This window comes from Triturus cristatus, chromosome 2_2, assembly GCF_964204655.1.
Source record: "Triturus cristatus chromosome 2_2, aTriCri1.1, whole genome shotgun sequence".
Lineage (NCBI taxonomy): Eukaryota > Metazoa > Chordata > Amphibia > Caudata > Salamandridae > Triturus > Triturus cristatus.
The window spans coordinates 541,002,498-541,021,329 of record NC_140582.1 but is presented as its reverse complement, the minus strand read 5'-3'; positions in this window follow the sequence as shown (position 1 = coordinate 541,021,329).

Here is an 18,832-nt window from a genome sequence, read left to right as displayed (position 1 = left end):
GCATTCTGTGGGGCCAAATTGCTTCACTCCAGTGGCGGCTGGTGCTCACTGCTCAAGGTAAGTTGAAATAACATTTGTATTTCAGTTTGTGACTGATTCTACCAGATTAAAGATAGTCACAAAACCCCTATCTAGTTCCTTAGGAACAGGGCTGGAGTGGCCCTAGCGGGCAGCAGGCGTTTTCCCGGTGGACCAGAAGAGTGGGGGCCGCTCTTGTTACAGTGGGCCGCTTTTGCAGCAGTGCTGGAATATTGGCCTCCTGTAACAAATGGGCAGTGGTGTATGGCACTAGCACCCACCGGAGCTTCTCTGTAGCTCAACCCCGGGGCCGGTTGAATGGAATTGACAGTGCTGGTTTCTGGTCTCAGTCCGGCCGTGCTTAGGAACACTTCCAATAGCAATCATGGGCCTTTACCTATGTATCAAAAAGTTATCTCTTTTGTCCCGTTCTTACAGATACCGAGGTAGGAGCACCATCTCCCAAAACTATACATACTCCCCTGTTGATAAGACCATTTGAGGAACTTTACCTTCAGAAATGTGGCGGGAAACAGATTGCACTTGTCTGTACTCTGATGACCTAAATGTGAGGGAGAGCCATTATCCTGGATGCAATACTTGGTGCCTAAACACCCGACAAGCTTGCAGAGCCAAGTGATGTGAACACTAGCTATATGAATAACCCATGCATGAAAATCGAAGCCGTGGATGGAAGTTGTAATACTACCCTGAAATGATACACAGCACATTTCACATTACCCCAGGAAGAATTGCCCAGCTGAATATTAACTGAATTATCATTTTCTTGTGTAATCAATGTTTCTGTGCTTGACAAGCCTTTTCTCTTGGATTCTCTAAAATTCTCCCTATGTGAGTTTCAGAAAAGGATATACCGGGTTCCAGGGCTGTTAAAACTGGGGGTCTCAAATTGGTAGAGGTAGGTACCTTTGTCTAAGTAGGGACCCTTGCTTCTAGTCAGGTTAAGGGAGATACACACTCTAGATAACCCCTGCTCACCCCCTTGGCAGCTTGGCACAAGCAGACGGGCTTATCCCAAAGGCAATATGTAAAGTATTTGTACTCAAAACACATAGTAACACAGTGATAACACCACAAATGGACACCACACCAGTTTAGAAAAATAAAGTATCTTTATCTAAACCAGGGGTACTCATAGTACGGCCCGCGGGCCGCCAGCGGCCCGGCAAGCCTGCCTTGGCGGCCCGCGGACCTTGCCGACATCATAAGCCTTTGAGTTTTTTATATCGCCGGCGCCAGTTGCGAGCTATGGGGGCCAGGCGATTCTTTTAAATAACATTCACTTGTTAATGAGGCTTTGTTGTACTTCACCTTTTCTTAGCGCCCCTGCATCTCCACTCTGATTGAGTGGAGATGCAGGGGCACTAGGAAGAGGTGAAATACAACAAAGCCTCATTACCAAGTGAATGGTCTTTAAAAGACCCGTGAAGTACTTGGGTGCGGCGGCTGTGTGCGCTCTGTCCACTCTGTGCCCTGCCCCGCCTCCCCTCTCATCGTGTGCAGTTCAGGAGAGAAATTGTTTGTAGAGAGGCAGATGTAAGGGAATATCGCAAGGACGCCTTTTAGGACTGAATCGAGGTACGTGGTCAAAAGAACGGGAAGAGCGTGCCTTTGTGCTCTGAAAAGGCCATAACCCCGATACCATGTGTCAGAAACGTAAGAGGAGCAGCCGTGCAATGAGACACAGAAGACTAGAGAAAACAGGGGAAGACGTGGTAAAACTGGGGAAGAAAGAAAAAATAGGAGAAAGGGAGAGAGAACAAAAGCACAGGTACAGGACTAAAAGGAGAAGAGAGAAAGGACACAGGAGAGGGCAAAGGAGTAGTAGAGCGTGAAAAGAAGAACTAAAGTGAGACAAAAACGAGAAGAATGACAATGAATGAAAGATAAATAAGACTGACATGGTGAAAAGAAAATAAGTCAGAAAAAGAAAACACTGATAAAATGACCCAGAAATAAAAGACAACTTAACAAAGAAGCGACAACAGGGCAACCAGCAGGACATTTGGAGGAAGGCCAAACCATACCTGAGAAATTTAGAGAATAGATGCTACCATGTTTCTTATTATTGTGTTTTTCGAAGGAGACAGAGAGAAAGGGAGACAAACAGTGATTGAGAGAGAGAGATAGAGGGAGGGAGACGGAGAGAGAGGGAGGGAGAGAGAGAGAGGGAGGGAGGGAGGGAGGGAGGGAGAGAGAGAGAGGGAGACAGAGGGAGGGAGACAGACCGAGACAGACAGAGGGAGGGAGACGGAGTGAGAGGGAGACAGAGAGGGAGAGGGAGGGAGAGGGAGGTAGGGAGACAGAGAGAGAGGGAGACACAGAGTGAGTGAGACAGAGTTAGTGAGACAGAGAGGGAGGGAGACAGAGAGAGAGAGGGAGAGTGATAGAGAGAAGGAGAGAGAGAGAGAGAGGAAGGGAGACAGAGGGAGGGAGGGAGACAGAGGGAGGGAGACAGAGCGATAGATAGATAGATAGATAGATAGATAGATAGATAGATAGATAGATAGATAGATAGATAGATAGATAGATAGATAGATAGATATGTGTGAATGCCTGGTCTGGTGGCCCAGTGGGCGAAGGCGTCCGCTGCAGGGGCCTGTGTTCAACCTCATGGTCATAGTTTTTTTTTTGCTCTAGCCCCGCCCCCTCCCCCACTGGCCCCGCCCCCACCGGTGCGGCCCTCAGCCAGAAACCACACTGTAATTTTGGCCCCCGAGAGAAAGTTTGTGAGTACCCCTGATCTAAACTAAAGAAAACCAAAATGACAAAAAACCAGCATGCATGTAGTCGAATACCACTTAAAAACAGTTATTTCCAAAATAAAGCTTGTAGAAAACAAATAGCTCCACCTGGGTCTATTACGACGTTGTGACAGCAATAATACAAAGTACGGCGCCGAGCACGAGGTGTGAGGCGTCGGGCAGTGAGTCACATGGGTTTCCAAACAAACAGTACCTTGATGATGATGTACAGCATTGTGGAGGTGAGGCGTCAGTGCCGAGGTCATGGCTGGCTCCCTGGCTGCCATTGGGGAGGCAAGGCGTCGTGTCTGTGAGAAGGCGATGTGTCGAATCCAAGAGAAAGAGAAGTCGGGTGCGTCGGCGGCAAGGCATCAGTTCCAGTGAGGCGTCAGTTCCGGTGAGGTGATGCAAAGTTGGCGAGTTGGTGGAGTCACCCGTGGCGGTTATTGCCGCCGTGATAACAGGATGCAGATGCTGGCGATGACGGAGTCGAGGTGAGAGCTGGCATCGGGAAGGCCGGTAACTGCAGGCATAGGCAGGTGTCAAAGGGCGTCGGGGCTGCGGTGAAGGCCGGGCTGTGCATCATGCACTTCACAAGCTTTTGCCCTGGTCTCGGTGCAGGTCAGGGCTTCATTGCTGATGACATCGGAGAGTGCTTTTCTTGCTTCTCGTAGGTTTCTTCCAGCTCCCAACAGCAGGGACAAACTCCGGAGGGCAAAAACTAGAACAGTCACCTTCTGGCAGGTCAGAACTCTCAGCAATAGAATTCAGGGGAGCTGGGGTGAAGTCTTTGTGTCCCTGAGGCCAGCACACACAGGCCCTTGGAAACTCTTCCTCAAGCAGGTTTCTCAGCAACGTTCCAGTCTTTGTCCTTTCCCTGGCAGAAGCAGCAACTACAGGCCCAACCCACACAGCACACAGCAGAAGGGGCAGTAATCCTCCTCACAGCTCTCCAGCTCTTCTCCTTGGCAAAGGTTCCTCGAGTACAGAAGTGATTTCAGTTCCACTACTTATACCCCATTTTCTCTTTGTTGTTCTTTGTGCAAGGGTCTGTGAGCTCAGTCCACACCCGTTCTGTCCTCAATGGTGCAGTTTGACCACAGGGGGTGGAGACAGCATTGTGCAAGGGAGACAGGCCCTAGTCAGGTGCAAGTAAATTCCTGCCACTACTCTAAATATAGCCAAGGTCTATTCAGCTGAGAGCTGAGTCATCTAGGAAGGGATACGCACGCAGGGCCTGGAAGGTCCATGCACACCTCAACCTGCCCCCCATAAAGTGAATGCACATCCCCAGCCCCTGTCACTCCAAAACCAGACGGTCAATCCACAATCAGGCAGAGGCACACTGAATGGTTAAGCAAGAAAAGGCCTACTTTCTAAAAGTGGCATTTTCAAACACACAATTAAAAAGACATCTTTACAAAAAGATGTGTTATTAAATTTTGAGTTCAGAGACCCTAAACTTTATTCCTCCATCTTGTCCCCATGGGAGGTTTTATTTGTAAGATGTTACAAATTATCTCCCATGCTATCCTATGAGACAGATAGCCTTTCAATGGTGAAAAACGAAATTGCTGGTATTTCACTATCATGGCATGTCACACACACCAGTACATGGCCCACCTGAGGGGTGTCTTACATGTAAGAAAATGGAAGATTAGGGCCTGGCAATTGGGAGCACTTGCCATGTCCTCATGGCAGTTTAAAACTGTGCACAGACATTGCAGTGGCAGGTCTCAGATACCTTTTTAGGGCTGCTCATGTGGGTGGCACAATCAGTGCTGTAGACCCACTAGTAGTATTTGATTTACTGACTCTGGCACACTTCAGTGCACTGTACTAGGGACTTACCAGTGGATCAAATATGCCAATCAGGGAGAACCAATTGTAATAACAATTTATACAGCGAGCACTTGCACTTTGACACCAATCAGCAGTGGTAAAGTGCCCAAAGCATCTAAGCCAGCAAAAACGAAATCTAGCACTGTATAAAAAATACTGGAGCTAGAGGCAAAACGTCAGGGGAAACCACGCCAAAGATGCTAAGTCTAACAAGGGCTCTGGGTTGTATCTACTTAGCTAGCCTTTATAGAAAAGCATAGGGGTATGTGAAATACTTGTTCAGGGATAACATCTCTGTGGTGGTGTCCATAAAGATCATGCCCCCGTACAGTTGATGAAGAGAAGACAGGTCCTAAGAGCTCAAAAAGATCCACATTAGTCTCAAGTGTGTTATGTATAGGAGCTCGCCCTCTGCAGAAAAACTTGAACGTCTAATGTGCCAATGGCGACTCAGCTGTACTCTGAAGAGTCCCTTGGGTGGCAATTTTCAGGTTTTGGTGGGGAGAAGGGGAGGCCTATCTTGGATTCTCTTACATGAGGCAGCAGCTTCTGGACTTACAGGATTGAAAGAAATGTGAATCTACAAAGGATCGCAATCCCTTTACTGACCCCTATGTAAATGATGTGTAATGATTCTCCCCAAGAGAGTCAAGCCCTGTGAATAGCTGGACATCAGATGCCACTAGGCCCAAGGCTGTCTGATTCAATCAGATTGTGGTGAAGTAGTGTGTCCTGATATGGCTGTTTCCTGAATTAAGGGACTACTGTCTGGGGCAAGGATACATTTCCCATTTCTGTTTTTATCAGGGCTTAAATGTAGGTTGGCCTCTGAAAAGACACTATGGCAGAATTTGTTTCAGCATCAATGTGCCTACAACATATGTGTGATATCTTTGGATAAGTAATTTGAATTAGCATCTTGGAAATCTTTAGTGTAGAGCCAACCTCCTACTTGTAAGACATGTAATGTTGCACATGTGGTTAGTCCAGATTTATACAAAGATCACCTCTTCCCTTTTGCAACACAAAAAAACAGGAATAAAACATGGAGTGCTGTGCAATACATAATTTTGGGCAGAAGGCAAAAGCTTTGGCACCTGGCCATAAGAGCTTTCAAGACAGATGTATGTAAAGAGAAAGAACAGCAGTAGTAGTTGGACAAGGAAGTATCAAACTTACACTTGATCATTAAAGCGCACCCCTACTGGGGCAAATTGAGGTTGTATCTAAATATTATGTACTAGAGAAGAACTAGCCTGTTTTGACTTGCAAGTAACCCTTGTTTGGAGGACTAGTACTACTTCTTTCAATGGTCACTGGACAGTCAGTCTAATTTAGCATAAACGTTTGACAAGATGGCTTGCTCTTTCATTCCAGAATGATGATTTTAAGGGTAGAGATAATGTCACTACTTGCTTAGTCATGATCACTAATTTAGCGGCTCTTACTTTGCACCTGATAAACACTTCATAGTGGTACCAAAACGCACCTTGCCATTGAATAGTAGGTCTATCACCTGAATCTGTGACTCTCAAATTATCATGGAACATTTCACATGAACGTGGCTACTGACAGTAAGTTCAAAACCATCTATTGACTCTGTGACAAATGAGTCAATAGATAGGGCTGTGTTCAATTATATGAGTAGATATTTAGTTTGCAGAAATGAATATTGCAATACTACTAAAAAACATTACAGAGACCATACTTCGGGCACTACATCAAGTTCTGTAATAGAGTGCGTTCAGGATTAAAAGCAATTTAAGATCTTGTTTGGAAAACCTTTGCAGAAAATTGCAAAGGTTAACATCTGTACAGCCTGTAACTGTGCCAAAGAAGCAGATATGATTGGAACATGCAACTAACTCAGTTTAGTGGAAGTGAAGATATACAGAAGGTGGGATGTTAGAACAAGGGGTAAATAAGACTTACTGGAAGTGGACAGTCAGTATATTTCCTTAGGGCAGATATTTAACAGTGAGATTGAACCAGAGGTCAGCAACTTCAATCACTTCCTCCGTCTTCTCTTGTCTGGTCACCTTCTACCCACACAGCAACAAAAAAAAACGGTAGCTCTGGGATCTACCAAACCCTTCTGTTTTGACTCCTCCATAAATTTATCTTCCAAAAGATGAACTCATCTATCTCCAATTTGTCCGGAAATCCACAGCCAGACTAGTAGCCTGGACAAAAGCCTGGAATCTAACCTCAGTATTAAGACAGCACCGCTGACAACCCATGTAAGTATGAGTCAACGTCAAAATGCTGTTCATTATAAACAAATAATTCTACACAAAATGATATAATAATCCAAATAATAAGGCTTTAGGGAGCCCCTCCTGTTCTGCCAACCATAATCTACTCTCATAGTATATGGATTTGCAGTTAAACATTTATGTGACCCTGACTTTGATGCACACTCGACACTGATGTCTTATTAGAGGCAAACCATATGACCTTGAGGAACAACCGCACATGCACCTGTTACCTTCTGTGGCATTACCATCCCAATTGGTACACAATGCATGGAAATGTCTTCCAGTGTGAGTGGTTTCAGTAGGTACAGCAAAATAATTAAAATGGCATTTGACAGACTAGAAGGAGTAATCAGCATGTATTTAAAGGCATTGCTGCAAATTACAGAGTTAATGGTGCTGGAGAAGGCAAGGGAAAGGGCAATCTAGATGGGCCTGACATTTCTTATCAGCTTTAATTCTTTAGGGATACAATCTACAAAGGGGCTGTTTCGAATGTCAGAAATGTGTCCCCGTTGGATACTACAATCATTGAGGCAAACCTAAAAATGTCATGGGGTCATGAAGAATCCCAGGACCATTCCTGGAAATCTGCAATAACCACAGATTTCCAGAAGCTTTCAAATGGACAAGGAATCCTGCTTGTAAAACTGTAAACAGGTGTATAACTCCACTGGCAGAAATGTAACGCCAATGTTCATTAGCACATTTAACCTGTGGTAGCGACTATTTACCCGTCCACCAGCTCAGCAGTAGAGATTCTCCAGTGCTTGACTGGCAGCAATGCAAATAGCAGGAAAATGTCACTATTTACCCAGCTGCTTGCTAAATAGTAGAGAGTCTGCATGTTTGGTTGGCAGGATGCAAATTGCAGAAAGATGTCACAATGTACCCGGCCGCAGACTAAATAGTAAAGATTCTGCACTATTCCGCTGGCAGCCACGCAAATAGAAGAAAAACATCACTATTTACCCAGTTGCTCGCTAAATAGTAGAGATTCTGCACTGTTCAGCCAGCGACTGTGCAAATAGCACAACATTTTCACTGTAACCCTGTTGTTGGAGAAATAGTAAAGATTCTGCACTATTTGGCTGGCAGCCACGCAAATAGAAGAAAAACATCACTATTTACCCAGTTGCTGGCTAAATAGTAGAGATTCTGAAATGTTTGGCCGGCAGCCATGCTATTTACTTGGCCACTGGCTAAATAGAAGATGTGTTGTGCTATTTGGTCAACAGTCAAGCAAATAAAAATACTTCACTCATTACCCAGCCACTGGCAAACAGCAGACATGTACAATTAGGCCTGCAGCCATGCAAATAGCAAATAAACTTAATTACTTATGTGGCTGTTGCTTAAATAGCAGACATTTTATATTATTTGAACAGTGGCTAGTGAATATTTACTCTGCAGCTAGCTAAATAGCAGAAATGATGTACTATATTGCCAGTAGCCTTGCAAATAACATGAAAAAAATCTTCCATGTTTACCAGGTGGCTGGTTAAATAGTAGACAATGTAAACAAACTGGTCAGTAGCCGTGCAAATTGCAGAACTCCTTCACTATGTATTCAGCTGCTGTCTAAACAGCTTATATTTCGTTTTATTATGCTTTATAAAGATTTCAGCAGGTACTTGTACCATTTAGAACTGCACACATAGATAGCCACTTGGAAGCTTCCTGATCCAGACATGCTCCTACTCCTTTACGTTTACCTTCAGAGGTGACTAATGATAAAGATTATTTGAACCTTAACAAGACTAGTTAAAACTGTTTACTCTTCTAAAGCTATGTACCCGTTCTTACTCACAAAGCAATGAAAATGCACCAGGGACAGATATAGCATTAACAAAAGGCTAACAGAACATCTCTTTTCCTGAAGCAAATCAGTACATTCTGAAATGCTCAATTCTGGTTCAGTTCAATTAAACAAATCAGACTAAAACACCGGAAATAAATGATCTGTAAAAGCAAAAACGAGAACAGGAAATGCTGTATCCCAGTGATAAAGAGTTCTCTATTATTTAGGGTGATTTTATCAAACTAGAAACAACTGCATAGGCCCCCTTCTGAAATTATCAATTCTGGTTTAGTACAATTAAACAAATCACATGAAAACAACTGAAAACAGTGGTCTGTAAAAGCAAAAACAAGAACTGGAAATGCTGTACCCCAGTAACAGAGGGTGATGTTATCAAACTAGAAACAACTTCATTGGGCCCCTTATGAAGTGACCAACATAGTATAACTGAGAGGCTTAATTTCAGTCTCATGACAGAAGGAAGAAATACTATGGCCCCGATTTAGAGTTTAGAGAATGCAGTTAATTGCATCAAGATGGTGAGTACAATAGCTTTGCCATCCTGAGGGACCTCTGCCTGCCAAATTTATAGTTGTCCACTGTCCTTATGGACAACTCCCTACATTGACAGGAACTGCTGTCATGGCAGTTCCTGTCAGTGCATGAAATGCTTGAAGGACAGTACCATCAGACATGATGACCAGCCAGCAGCACACCTTTCAAAAGTGCTTTGTTTTGCAAAAACAAACTTCTAATGCAGGAGTATGTTTTTGAAACACCTGGGAAATTTCTCTCAGGGTGATTATTATTTGTTTTTCTATGCCTTACAGCCAGGTTTTACTCTATATAGTGTGACAGTATAAAATCCTTCCTTCAAAGGCTTCATCTCTGTCGGGCCATCAGAGGAGACTTTCATTACACATGGAGTCTTACTACTACATACGTGCAACACACCCACCACAATACACGTGCAGGGAATGTCAGTGCGAAGATCTGTAGGCCATACAAAATCCAGCTTTGGCCCATCTATGATGATCTATCACCCCCCTCCTTCTGCTCATTAGAGACTTTGTATGAGCTTGAGATCCCCTTTGCTGATTGACTTAACGCTGTGACCATATTTCCTGACTGAAACTCCTTCTGCCTTCCTTAACAGACCATACTCATTTTCACCCACCTGCCTTTAAGCTCCTCTGCCAAGTTTGAGTCTCTATCCCCTCAGATCCACCTGCAGTCTGTGCCAGCATCACACAGTGTCATCTATCACTCAGAGGTCAGAGTGTAACAGTCCAGGCTTTTTATTCACTTTTCATGCTCTGATTTTTCGGCAAATACTTACCAGCTCTATACATGGGCTGAAGAGGTTGGGGGTTGGGGTTTCTCGAGGTTGGCAGCATAAAACGCACGAATAAGAACCATTTACAAAATAGATATCCTAATACATATGGCCTACACTCACATAGGCATCTTCCTGTTCCCAGTCTTCTTCCTTCTCTTTCAGATCCTTCTGAGCCTGTAGGTGTTGATCATCCTCCTAGTTCTGCTCCAAGTTCTCCCTTTATGGGCTGTTTTGATCCTCTTCATCCTCATCTGGACCCTGGTCTAACTAGTTCTGTTCACCCTGGTACGGATTTCTTGAATCTGGTGTTCCGTTTGAGTCCTTCTTGACCCTGATCGTCCTGACCCTGCTCCTGGCTCATTCTTGTATTAGTGCTTCCTGGGACTCCCGATTCTGATAATATCGATCCTATCCCTTATCCTGCGGGTCTGCTGGGTCATTTTACACCTGGCCCTGTTGTCCTGGTTCTCTCAGGCCTGTCAGTCCTAGTTCAGTCCAGTCCTAGTCACCATGTGGTCTACCCGGTACTGCATCCACTGGTCCTGGTCATCCATTTTAGGTACTCTGGGGCTAGAACTGGTCCTTTTGGGAGTGGTATGGTCTCACTGGCAATTGTGATTCTGGTTGTCCTGGTTCTGCTGATCCTAACAAGTCTAATGCTAATACCCCAGTTCCTAGTCCTCCTGCCCCACTTGGAACATCAGGTCCTGGTCCCCTTGGTTCTGACCTCTCTGGTCCTCCTAGCTCTCTTCCTGTTTATTCTGATCCTACTAGTCCACCTAATCCTTCCCTATCTGGTCCCTGGTCCTAATGGCTCTAGTCCATCTGCTTCCAGCCGAACTCTCCAAGTCCTCCTCCAACATGTCATGATACTCTTGGGCCTGGTCCTCCTGCTTGTTGTCATCCTGGACTAACGTTTCCACTTTGTCCTGATACTTCTTGTTCAGGTGATCCTGTTCTTAGCCACCCAGCTTTGTCATCAAGGGTCCTGGCCTACCTTGTCCTGCTTGCTTTCTTTTATGGCAGGTCCTTATACACCTGGGTCTCTGATCTAGCTTCCTTTTCCCCTTGGTTGTGGTTCAACTGGTCCTCCTTGCTCTGGTCCTCTTACCTCTTGCCCTGCTGGCTGTGGTTTCCTGGCCATCTCCTTTTCATTTTTCAGATCCTGTTCTCCTATTCTTCCTCACTCTCAGTATAGTTTGCGTAGCAATGGTCTTCCTATTCCTGGTCCTCGCAGTCTGTGTTCTCTTCCTGGTTTTGTGTTCCTTTTCTTTCCTGATCCTCTTGGCCCTCGTCCATTTGACCTGGTCTTTCAGATCCTTCTCAACCTGTTCCTCTGATTTTTAGCACATCAGTTCCTGGTCCTGCTGGTCCCCTCTATCCATAGGGCCTCCCATGTCCTAGTCCTCTTAGGCCATGCCCTATAAGCCCTTGTCTTCCTGGTTATGATCGTCTTGGTCCTTCTAGCCCTGTGCCTTGTCTTAATGCCTTCTCCTAATGGTCCTTCTGGCACTGTAACCAATGATCTAGGCCCTCTTGGCCCTGGTTCTCTTTGTCTGGGTCCTTCAGAGACTAATCATTTTGAGTCCTCCTGGACAGCCAAGTTCAGACCCATTAGCCTTCCTGCCTCAGGCTGATCTGGTTTTCCTGATCTTCTTTGCCCTGGTCCTGCTATCTCAAGGTCCTGATCATTCTGCTCCTTAGAACTCACTGACCTTGTACTTCCTGGTCTGTCTCGTCATCCTTCCCATGTACTCCTACACTTCGGCCTTTGTATTCTGGGCTTCCTGTTTAGCAGGCTCTCTGTTCAGGATATTTTTATCACCCTCACCCTAATTTTCGTCCATCAGTCATCCAGGTCCTGTTCCTCTGGTCTATCTATTCCCCTGGTCTGCCTGTTCATAATCCTCCTGCTCCGTGTTCTTATAGTCCTTGTAGTCTTAGTTCTGGTAATCCTTTTTCTAGTCATGATTTACCGGGTCTTCTAGAGATGGTCCACTGGCCTTGATTTTTCTGGCCCATTATAGTTCTACTGGTTTTCCTGTTCCACTGTGTTCTTGTAATTTTGACCTTGATCCCCTCTATCATGGTCCTCTAATAAAGGTCCTCCTGGGTCTGGGCTTCCTCATCCCTCTGGCACTGGTCCTCCTGGTTCCCATGTTGCGGGTCACCCTAGTTCATGTAGTCCTTTGTTTATAGATCCTCCCAACCCCTTCAGTCTGACCCTCATGCACCTTCTGATCCTGGTCCCACTGGGCCTAGACTTCTTGGTCCTTTATATCGCCTTTTTCATTCTAATCTAGGTTCTCTAGGTCCTGCTAGCCCAGGTCCTTTTGGGTTGTGGTCGTCCCTGTACTGTACAACAATTTATTTCTTGCCTCTTGATCCTCCTTGATCTGATCTCTGTGGTCTTGGTCCTTTTGTCCCTGGTCCTTCTTTACATTGGTCTCCTTGTACTGGTCCGCTTTGGTCTGTCTACCTGGGTCTACTACCCCTGGCTCTGGTCATCCTCGGTCCTAGTCAGTATTCTCAGTCTCTGCTAGCACTCTTCGTCATTATGGTCCAGTGCATTCTGTTGCTTCTACCCTTGGTGCTTCTGCTCCTTCAGAGTCATATCCACTGGATCCAGACCCCCCTGTTCCATATCCTCCTGGACCTCCTGATACTTCTCACCGTGGTCCTGGTACACCTTGTCCTGTTTTTCCTTGTCCAGTTCCTCATGGCCGTTTTGTTCTTGGTTCCCTCTGGCATTGGTAACCCTGGTCTTTGTAGATGAGGTCTCTCTGGGCCTGTGTTTTTTATCCTGGTCCTCGAGGCTCAGTTGTCCTAGCCCTCCTGGTGGTTCACTTTATGTCCCTTAGTCTCCTACTTACCATCCCACTCCTCCTACAGGTCTTAATCATTCCATCCCCAGACCCCCTCCAGAATATACAGGTCCAGCAACCAATTTTGTCACTCAGACATGAATTTTTGAGATAGCACTGTCAAGGACAGAAATTAGGACTCAGTAGAGACAGGTCCTTGCCTAATTAAAACACTGCTTAGCATGTTAAAAATTAAAACTATCATCCCCAGGATACATTTAGCAAGTGACTGAAATGTCAGTGTGGTTGAAGGGGCCACTCATGACATGGAACCAATAAGCATCTACGCCTGAAACCCACTCTGCTGCATGAAGACTATCAACATGTGTGTTTATTCGCAGACAGCAGAGAGCATTACATACCGTTCCTGCTTTCACTTCTCAATTATGCAGAAGCCCCATTGCTGTGTTTCCTACTGTACATGCTCTCCCTCCTTCTGGGGCCCAGATAGCACCTAGCTGTCTGCATTCCCTATCTGCTGCTGTTTGTTGAATGCTGCTGTGTTGCCAGGTTTGAAATACTAAGCAAGCACAACACCCCCTTAAAAAGAAACCTACAGCTAGTACAAGCCTTCCTTAGAAGTCTAAAAACATCCCAAGCCTAAAAATTATTAAAAAGAGGATCATGAACATGAAGAAACAATGTATTCTTATGAGTGATTAAAATGTTTATGTAAAATACTTTACCACCATACTCATTCTTTGCAGACAGTCAAATACTCCTACACATCAGCGCAACATATCTGTGTGGCATATCCTGAAGCTCTTAAAATAGAGTTTTACATTTCTTTCATCTGTAAACAGCTTAGCTTAATTCATGCACTTACCTTTGTACAAAAGCTTGTACATTTGTATATGCAGGGCGGAATGGCCGTAGCGGGCACCGGGCATTTCCCCAGTGGGCCACCAGGGTGGGGGCTGTTTTTGTTACCAAGAGCTGGTTTTGCAGCATAGCTGCAATATCGCCCCCCTGTAACAAAAGCAGCAGCGGTGAAACAGGAGTGGTGCTTCCAACTAGCACCCCCCTCCTCCGGGGGCCAGCTGAGCTGTTTGCCAGGGCTGGTTTCGGTTCCCAGTCTGGCCGTGTGTATATGCACTTACATTCAAATGCCTCATACATTGTGCAGCCCCATTAAAAGATGGCCAGCACCCTACCAATGCTTGTTGTCCCTATTTTCTTCACTGGCAGCTAAATAAAGACCTCTTTCACACTATATATATCCATCCAACAGTGAAAGTATACATCATCTCTACTATTTAGATTGTGGCCGGCTAAAAGAAAATTATATACTATTTGGCTGGCAGCCAGGTAAATAGCTACTTCCTTAACGTTTCTGGGCGGTTTCTCCACAGGAATGCTTTCGGTACACCCTTGTGAAACAGCAGAGTGTTCCAATCCCATTCTATTCTTGTAATCAACCTTAATTTTGCTTTCAACCACTACTCTTGACAGCCGTAAAGTTGCTTGTGTTTCCAGGATGACGATTTGCAAAGTGTTGGTGAATACCCACAAACATACAAGTACATGGATGTTCACAAACTGTTATGGGTGGTTCCACCTAGGAAAGCCCATAAACTTCCCCTACTATTTAATTTGCAAATACAGAAATTCCACTGATAAAATTGCTATACTTGAAAATTCCACACACAAGTGCATAATTACTCCTGTCCTAATTCTATGAATCAGAGGTTGAACTTTTCCTTGTAGGTTAGATTTTATGTGCTCCTATGTAGTTCTTAGGGTTACAAAATCCTGGGACATCTTCAGGACTTTGGTGGCATTGGGGCAAATGTATCTTAGGGGGCCCCTGTTCGGAGTAGCTTTGAATTTATGGTCCATTTTCAACTCTTTCATGCCTTCTTTGGATAGGTCACTGACAGCACACAGACATTCTCATCCAAAAATGTTTACATCTAACATTCAGGGATAGTGCTGTGTATTTTCAATACTGTAACAACGCAGCAAATCACTAATATTACAGCAAATATTCTGTGTGACACCCTCCCATTTCTCATATGTGAGGTCCTGTTTTGATCTTAAATAACTTTTTTCATGGATGTTGCATGAAACATAAACAAAACCTTTTTCAAATGTCTATAACACTCTCACACATCAACCACATTAAAGTAAACAATATGGTATAGATAATCAGGGCAATACTCTCTCCAGAACAGAGGTGGCTCTATCAGGGCCCCCCTGAAAGGCTGGGGCCTTGGCCAGAGCCCACGTTGCCTATGCCTTAAAACATATCTGATAAAATTGTTTAAGAATTGCCCCCCACCCTAAAATCCATATTAAGCCTCTCTTCAATCGCCTGAAGTTCATCCCCGAGTTGAGATTGACACATTCAAAAGAGGTACAATTATACCCTCTCAAGATCTTCACTTGGCCCATGGCTTCCCTAGACGTCAATAAACCACAATCTGTGTAGAGTAACACGTTTGTATTAAGGGTATCTAATCCTCAGCAGTACATCAAAAGGGCAGCTCGTACCAGTATGAGGTACAGTTGTGAGCTCCTGCAGAGAATAAAATCCATACTTTGATTGACTTCAAAGCCCAGTTCTGTTATGTAGACTGTGCTGAGGAGAACATACAGCCAAGCATCACCAACTGTGGTTTCCTGGCAAGCAGAGAAGCAGCTGAAAAATAAAGACACTGTGCATGTTTCATAGTTCTTCCATCAGCAATGCACAACCTGTACCATTTTGAGGATTAATAAGCAGCACTCTATTAAAGAGGTGGGGTCAAAAACTATAGACCATAACTCCTCAATAGGACAGCGTTCCAACTACAATAGCAAAAACTATGTCAAGGCCCAAGCCACTTGGTGATTGGCCGTATTTAGGCTCTGTTCTGTCAAGCACAGTTAGTATGATGTTGGGCCGGCCATGTGGCAAAACCCAGTTGAGGATCATGGAGAAAAGGTCCGACAAAGTGAGCGTGACACACTGCAGTGAGCCATTAAAAGGGAATGGTGCTGCTGTGTGCTTGTTAGCATTCCTGAGTGGCTATGTGAGTACAGAAAAGTGTTGTGTATATAGAAGTTATGGGCTCTTCCATAATGATAGTAATGTTTGACATATTTTGGGCAATTATGGCATAATGATGTCCACCTCTACTATAATGCTGAATGGTGGTAACACCTGGCCTATTTTGGGCATCAATGGTATAATGCCGAGTTAGATACAATGGTAGTAATTCTTGGCATATTGGAGCATTCATGGTAGGATGATGCCCACCCCTGGCTCTACTATGGGTAGACTAACCTTCCTCATTTTGACTTAAATACAAGCTAAAAATATGTGGGGGAACTTCCGCGCGAGAAGCGCCGTCTGGTGGCTATGATGCTGGTACTTACAAAGTATAGGCTGGCCATCTGATGGGGTGCCCCTAGGGCTCCCGAGGTGCTGACTGGGTAAAAGAGGTTGTTTATTGTCAGGAGCAGCTTGCGGCATTCTGGGACCTTATGCCCACTGCATCCTGCCCGAGAGACATATGGGAGCCTTTCACCACCTGGAATAGAAGCCATGATGCTGACCGCCCTGACGGTTCTAGTCCAGCACCAATACCCTTCCCGCCAAGTTCAACCCAATAATTGCCTGCATACTAGCCATTATCCGAGACTGTCCTCCGCACATTTGGGTCCACCCAATTTGACACACAAGTGACAGTTCGTTATAGATATCCTCCCACTTCCCATTTCCGTAATCTGGATTGATGTGATGGTTGGGCCAAATCGGCACTTCTTTGTCTTAATTTACACAAGTATGGGTAGCAAGCTCTTATTGGTTATGACTGTTACATCATATTGTTTGGTTTTATTTCCTTTTCTCTTTGTAAAAGTACAGGGCGCAATGGAGCACTATACCTGTTTGATATGTGATATTGTTATTAATGATTATTACACTGATTCAAGCTGTAACAATACTGTAAAGTGTTGACATACATGTGTGATTGTTATATTAATGCCTGAACAAAACTCAATAAAAAAGAAAAGAAAAATACAACCTGAAAAGAGATTGGTGAGGAGGACAGCGACCAGGACAAGGCAACCAAACTTTTTTAAGAAGGGCTGTGTAAAAGGGGCAGGTAAGGAAACCAGAATAGAGAATGGGAAATGGAATATTGGAATTATAATTCTGCCAGGGTCGCCAGGAGTGAAAGGATATTCTATACAATACATTAATTGTACATCTATTATGTTACCAACTGGGACGCCATTCCTGTCTGCACATGTGCCGCTTGTCTGAGGTGAGTTGGCGGTCTAGCTGTCTGCTTCCCACGCCCAGCCTTTGGAGGGAAGCCTGGCAGACAGGGTGCTCTACACCTCCCCCTAAACCAGTTGGGACCGGTTTCCCAGGGATCCTTCTAGAAGTTGCTAGCCCGTTCTGGTAGGTGGGGTGAGGGGTGTATAAATAACTGAGCTGGGATGCCATGTGCTCAAACTGAGCGTGAACCTGAATGAGAGGGGACACTCTGCCAGGAGGTACCGCCGCATGGGCCTGTGTGCTGGCCCCTGTGCCCAACTGTACCCCTCTGCTGTCCACAGGGCTAGTGAGAGCCCCTTACTGGAGTGGAGACCACTGACCCAGCAGGAGTGCCACTTTATGGGGGATGACTGTTCTTAGGAACTGCGGCCCTGTACTGATGAGTGCCCACGGACCACTGATCATGCCCAGTAGTGTCTGATGCTCTCCTACCTAGCGCCTTGTGTGCGCTACAACTGTGCCCGGCCTGCCGGCTGGCGCCTGGAGCGGAAGAGCGCTTTATCTTACTGCCCAGGAGGTAAGGAGCTAACACCTGCAGCGCTGTGCGGCGAGAGCGCTATATTTCTATTGACTGTGCATTTCTGCCTGCTCCCTAGCGCCTCGGGAGTGCTATATTTCATTGCCAGAAGAGAGGAGCGCTATTTGTTGTCCCTGCAGCTGTTGAAGCTTTCCAGTGCATGGGGAGTGCTACATGTGGAGTGCCAGAAGAGGAGCCCTAACTTTTGTCCCTGAAGCTGGTGGTGCTGTCTAGCGCCTGTTGAGCGCTATAGTTCATTACCCTAAGGAGGTGAGGAGCGTGGGCCCTGCACCGCGTGCTGCCGGGGAGAGCGGCTTATTCGGAAGTGTAGCGGGAGCCTACCCCGCGCCTTCCAGCCAGCGGGAACCAAGAGCGGGAGCCCACCCTGCTTCATGTTTAAGACTTAACGGGAGCCTGCCCCGTATGTGTTTCTCCGCGGGTGCCCACCCCGCGATGGTGCAATCACGCGGGTGCCTACCCCGCAAGTGTTTTTAGTTGAAGGCGGGAGCCCACCCCGCACTTCGAAACTGCCCTGGAATCACCATCGCAACCCGGGTTGCACAGAAGAGCCAGGCCACCGCGCTGCCAGCGCCGACCCGGAAGGAGAAGAGCCCTCGCCGAAGCTGGCCGGAAGGAGAACCCAGGCGGGAGCCCACCCCACACTGGACGGCGGCTGGAGGAAGTCTACACTCCCGCGGGGCTGCCATGCATTGAGGAGAGCCCCGTGTCATCAGCCGAGGAGAGGAGGACGGGAGCCCACCCGCCTCCCCAAACGGGAAAACAGAAGTCTCGGGTCCCAGGAGGGGGCCCGGGTGAAGCCAGAGGAGGTGAAAGCCCCGCAGCAGCTGAGGCCTGGAAAAGTCCTGCGGAGGAGGGGGGGGGGCCCCGAGGCATGCTGTCGGTGCCTGCCCCGCCCCGCTGGTGAAGAGGAGGAGAGGTCCCAGCAGCGGGACCTGTCAGGGAGCATTGCCGGTGCCCAGAGACTGCAGGAGTTGCCCAACGAGAGGCCCTGGACTTCCGGTGAGTGAGGGGCCTAGTGGTGGTCCTGTGGTTGGTGGGAGTGTGTTGGGGCACATTGTCGGTGCCCTCCCCCTCCTGTGAACGTGCTGAGTGCACCGTAGAGCCCGTGCTGATTTGCAGCTGTCCCGTCACAGCGGGCAG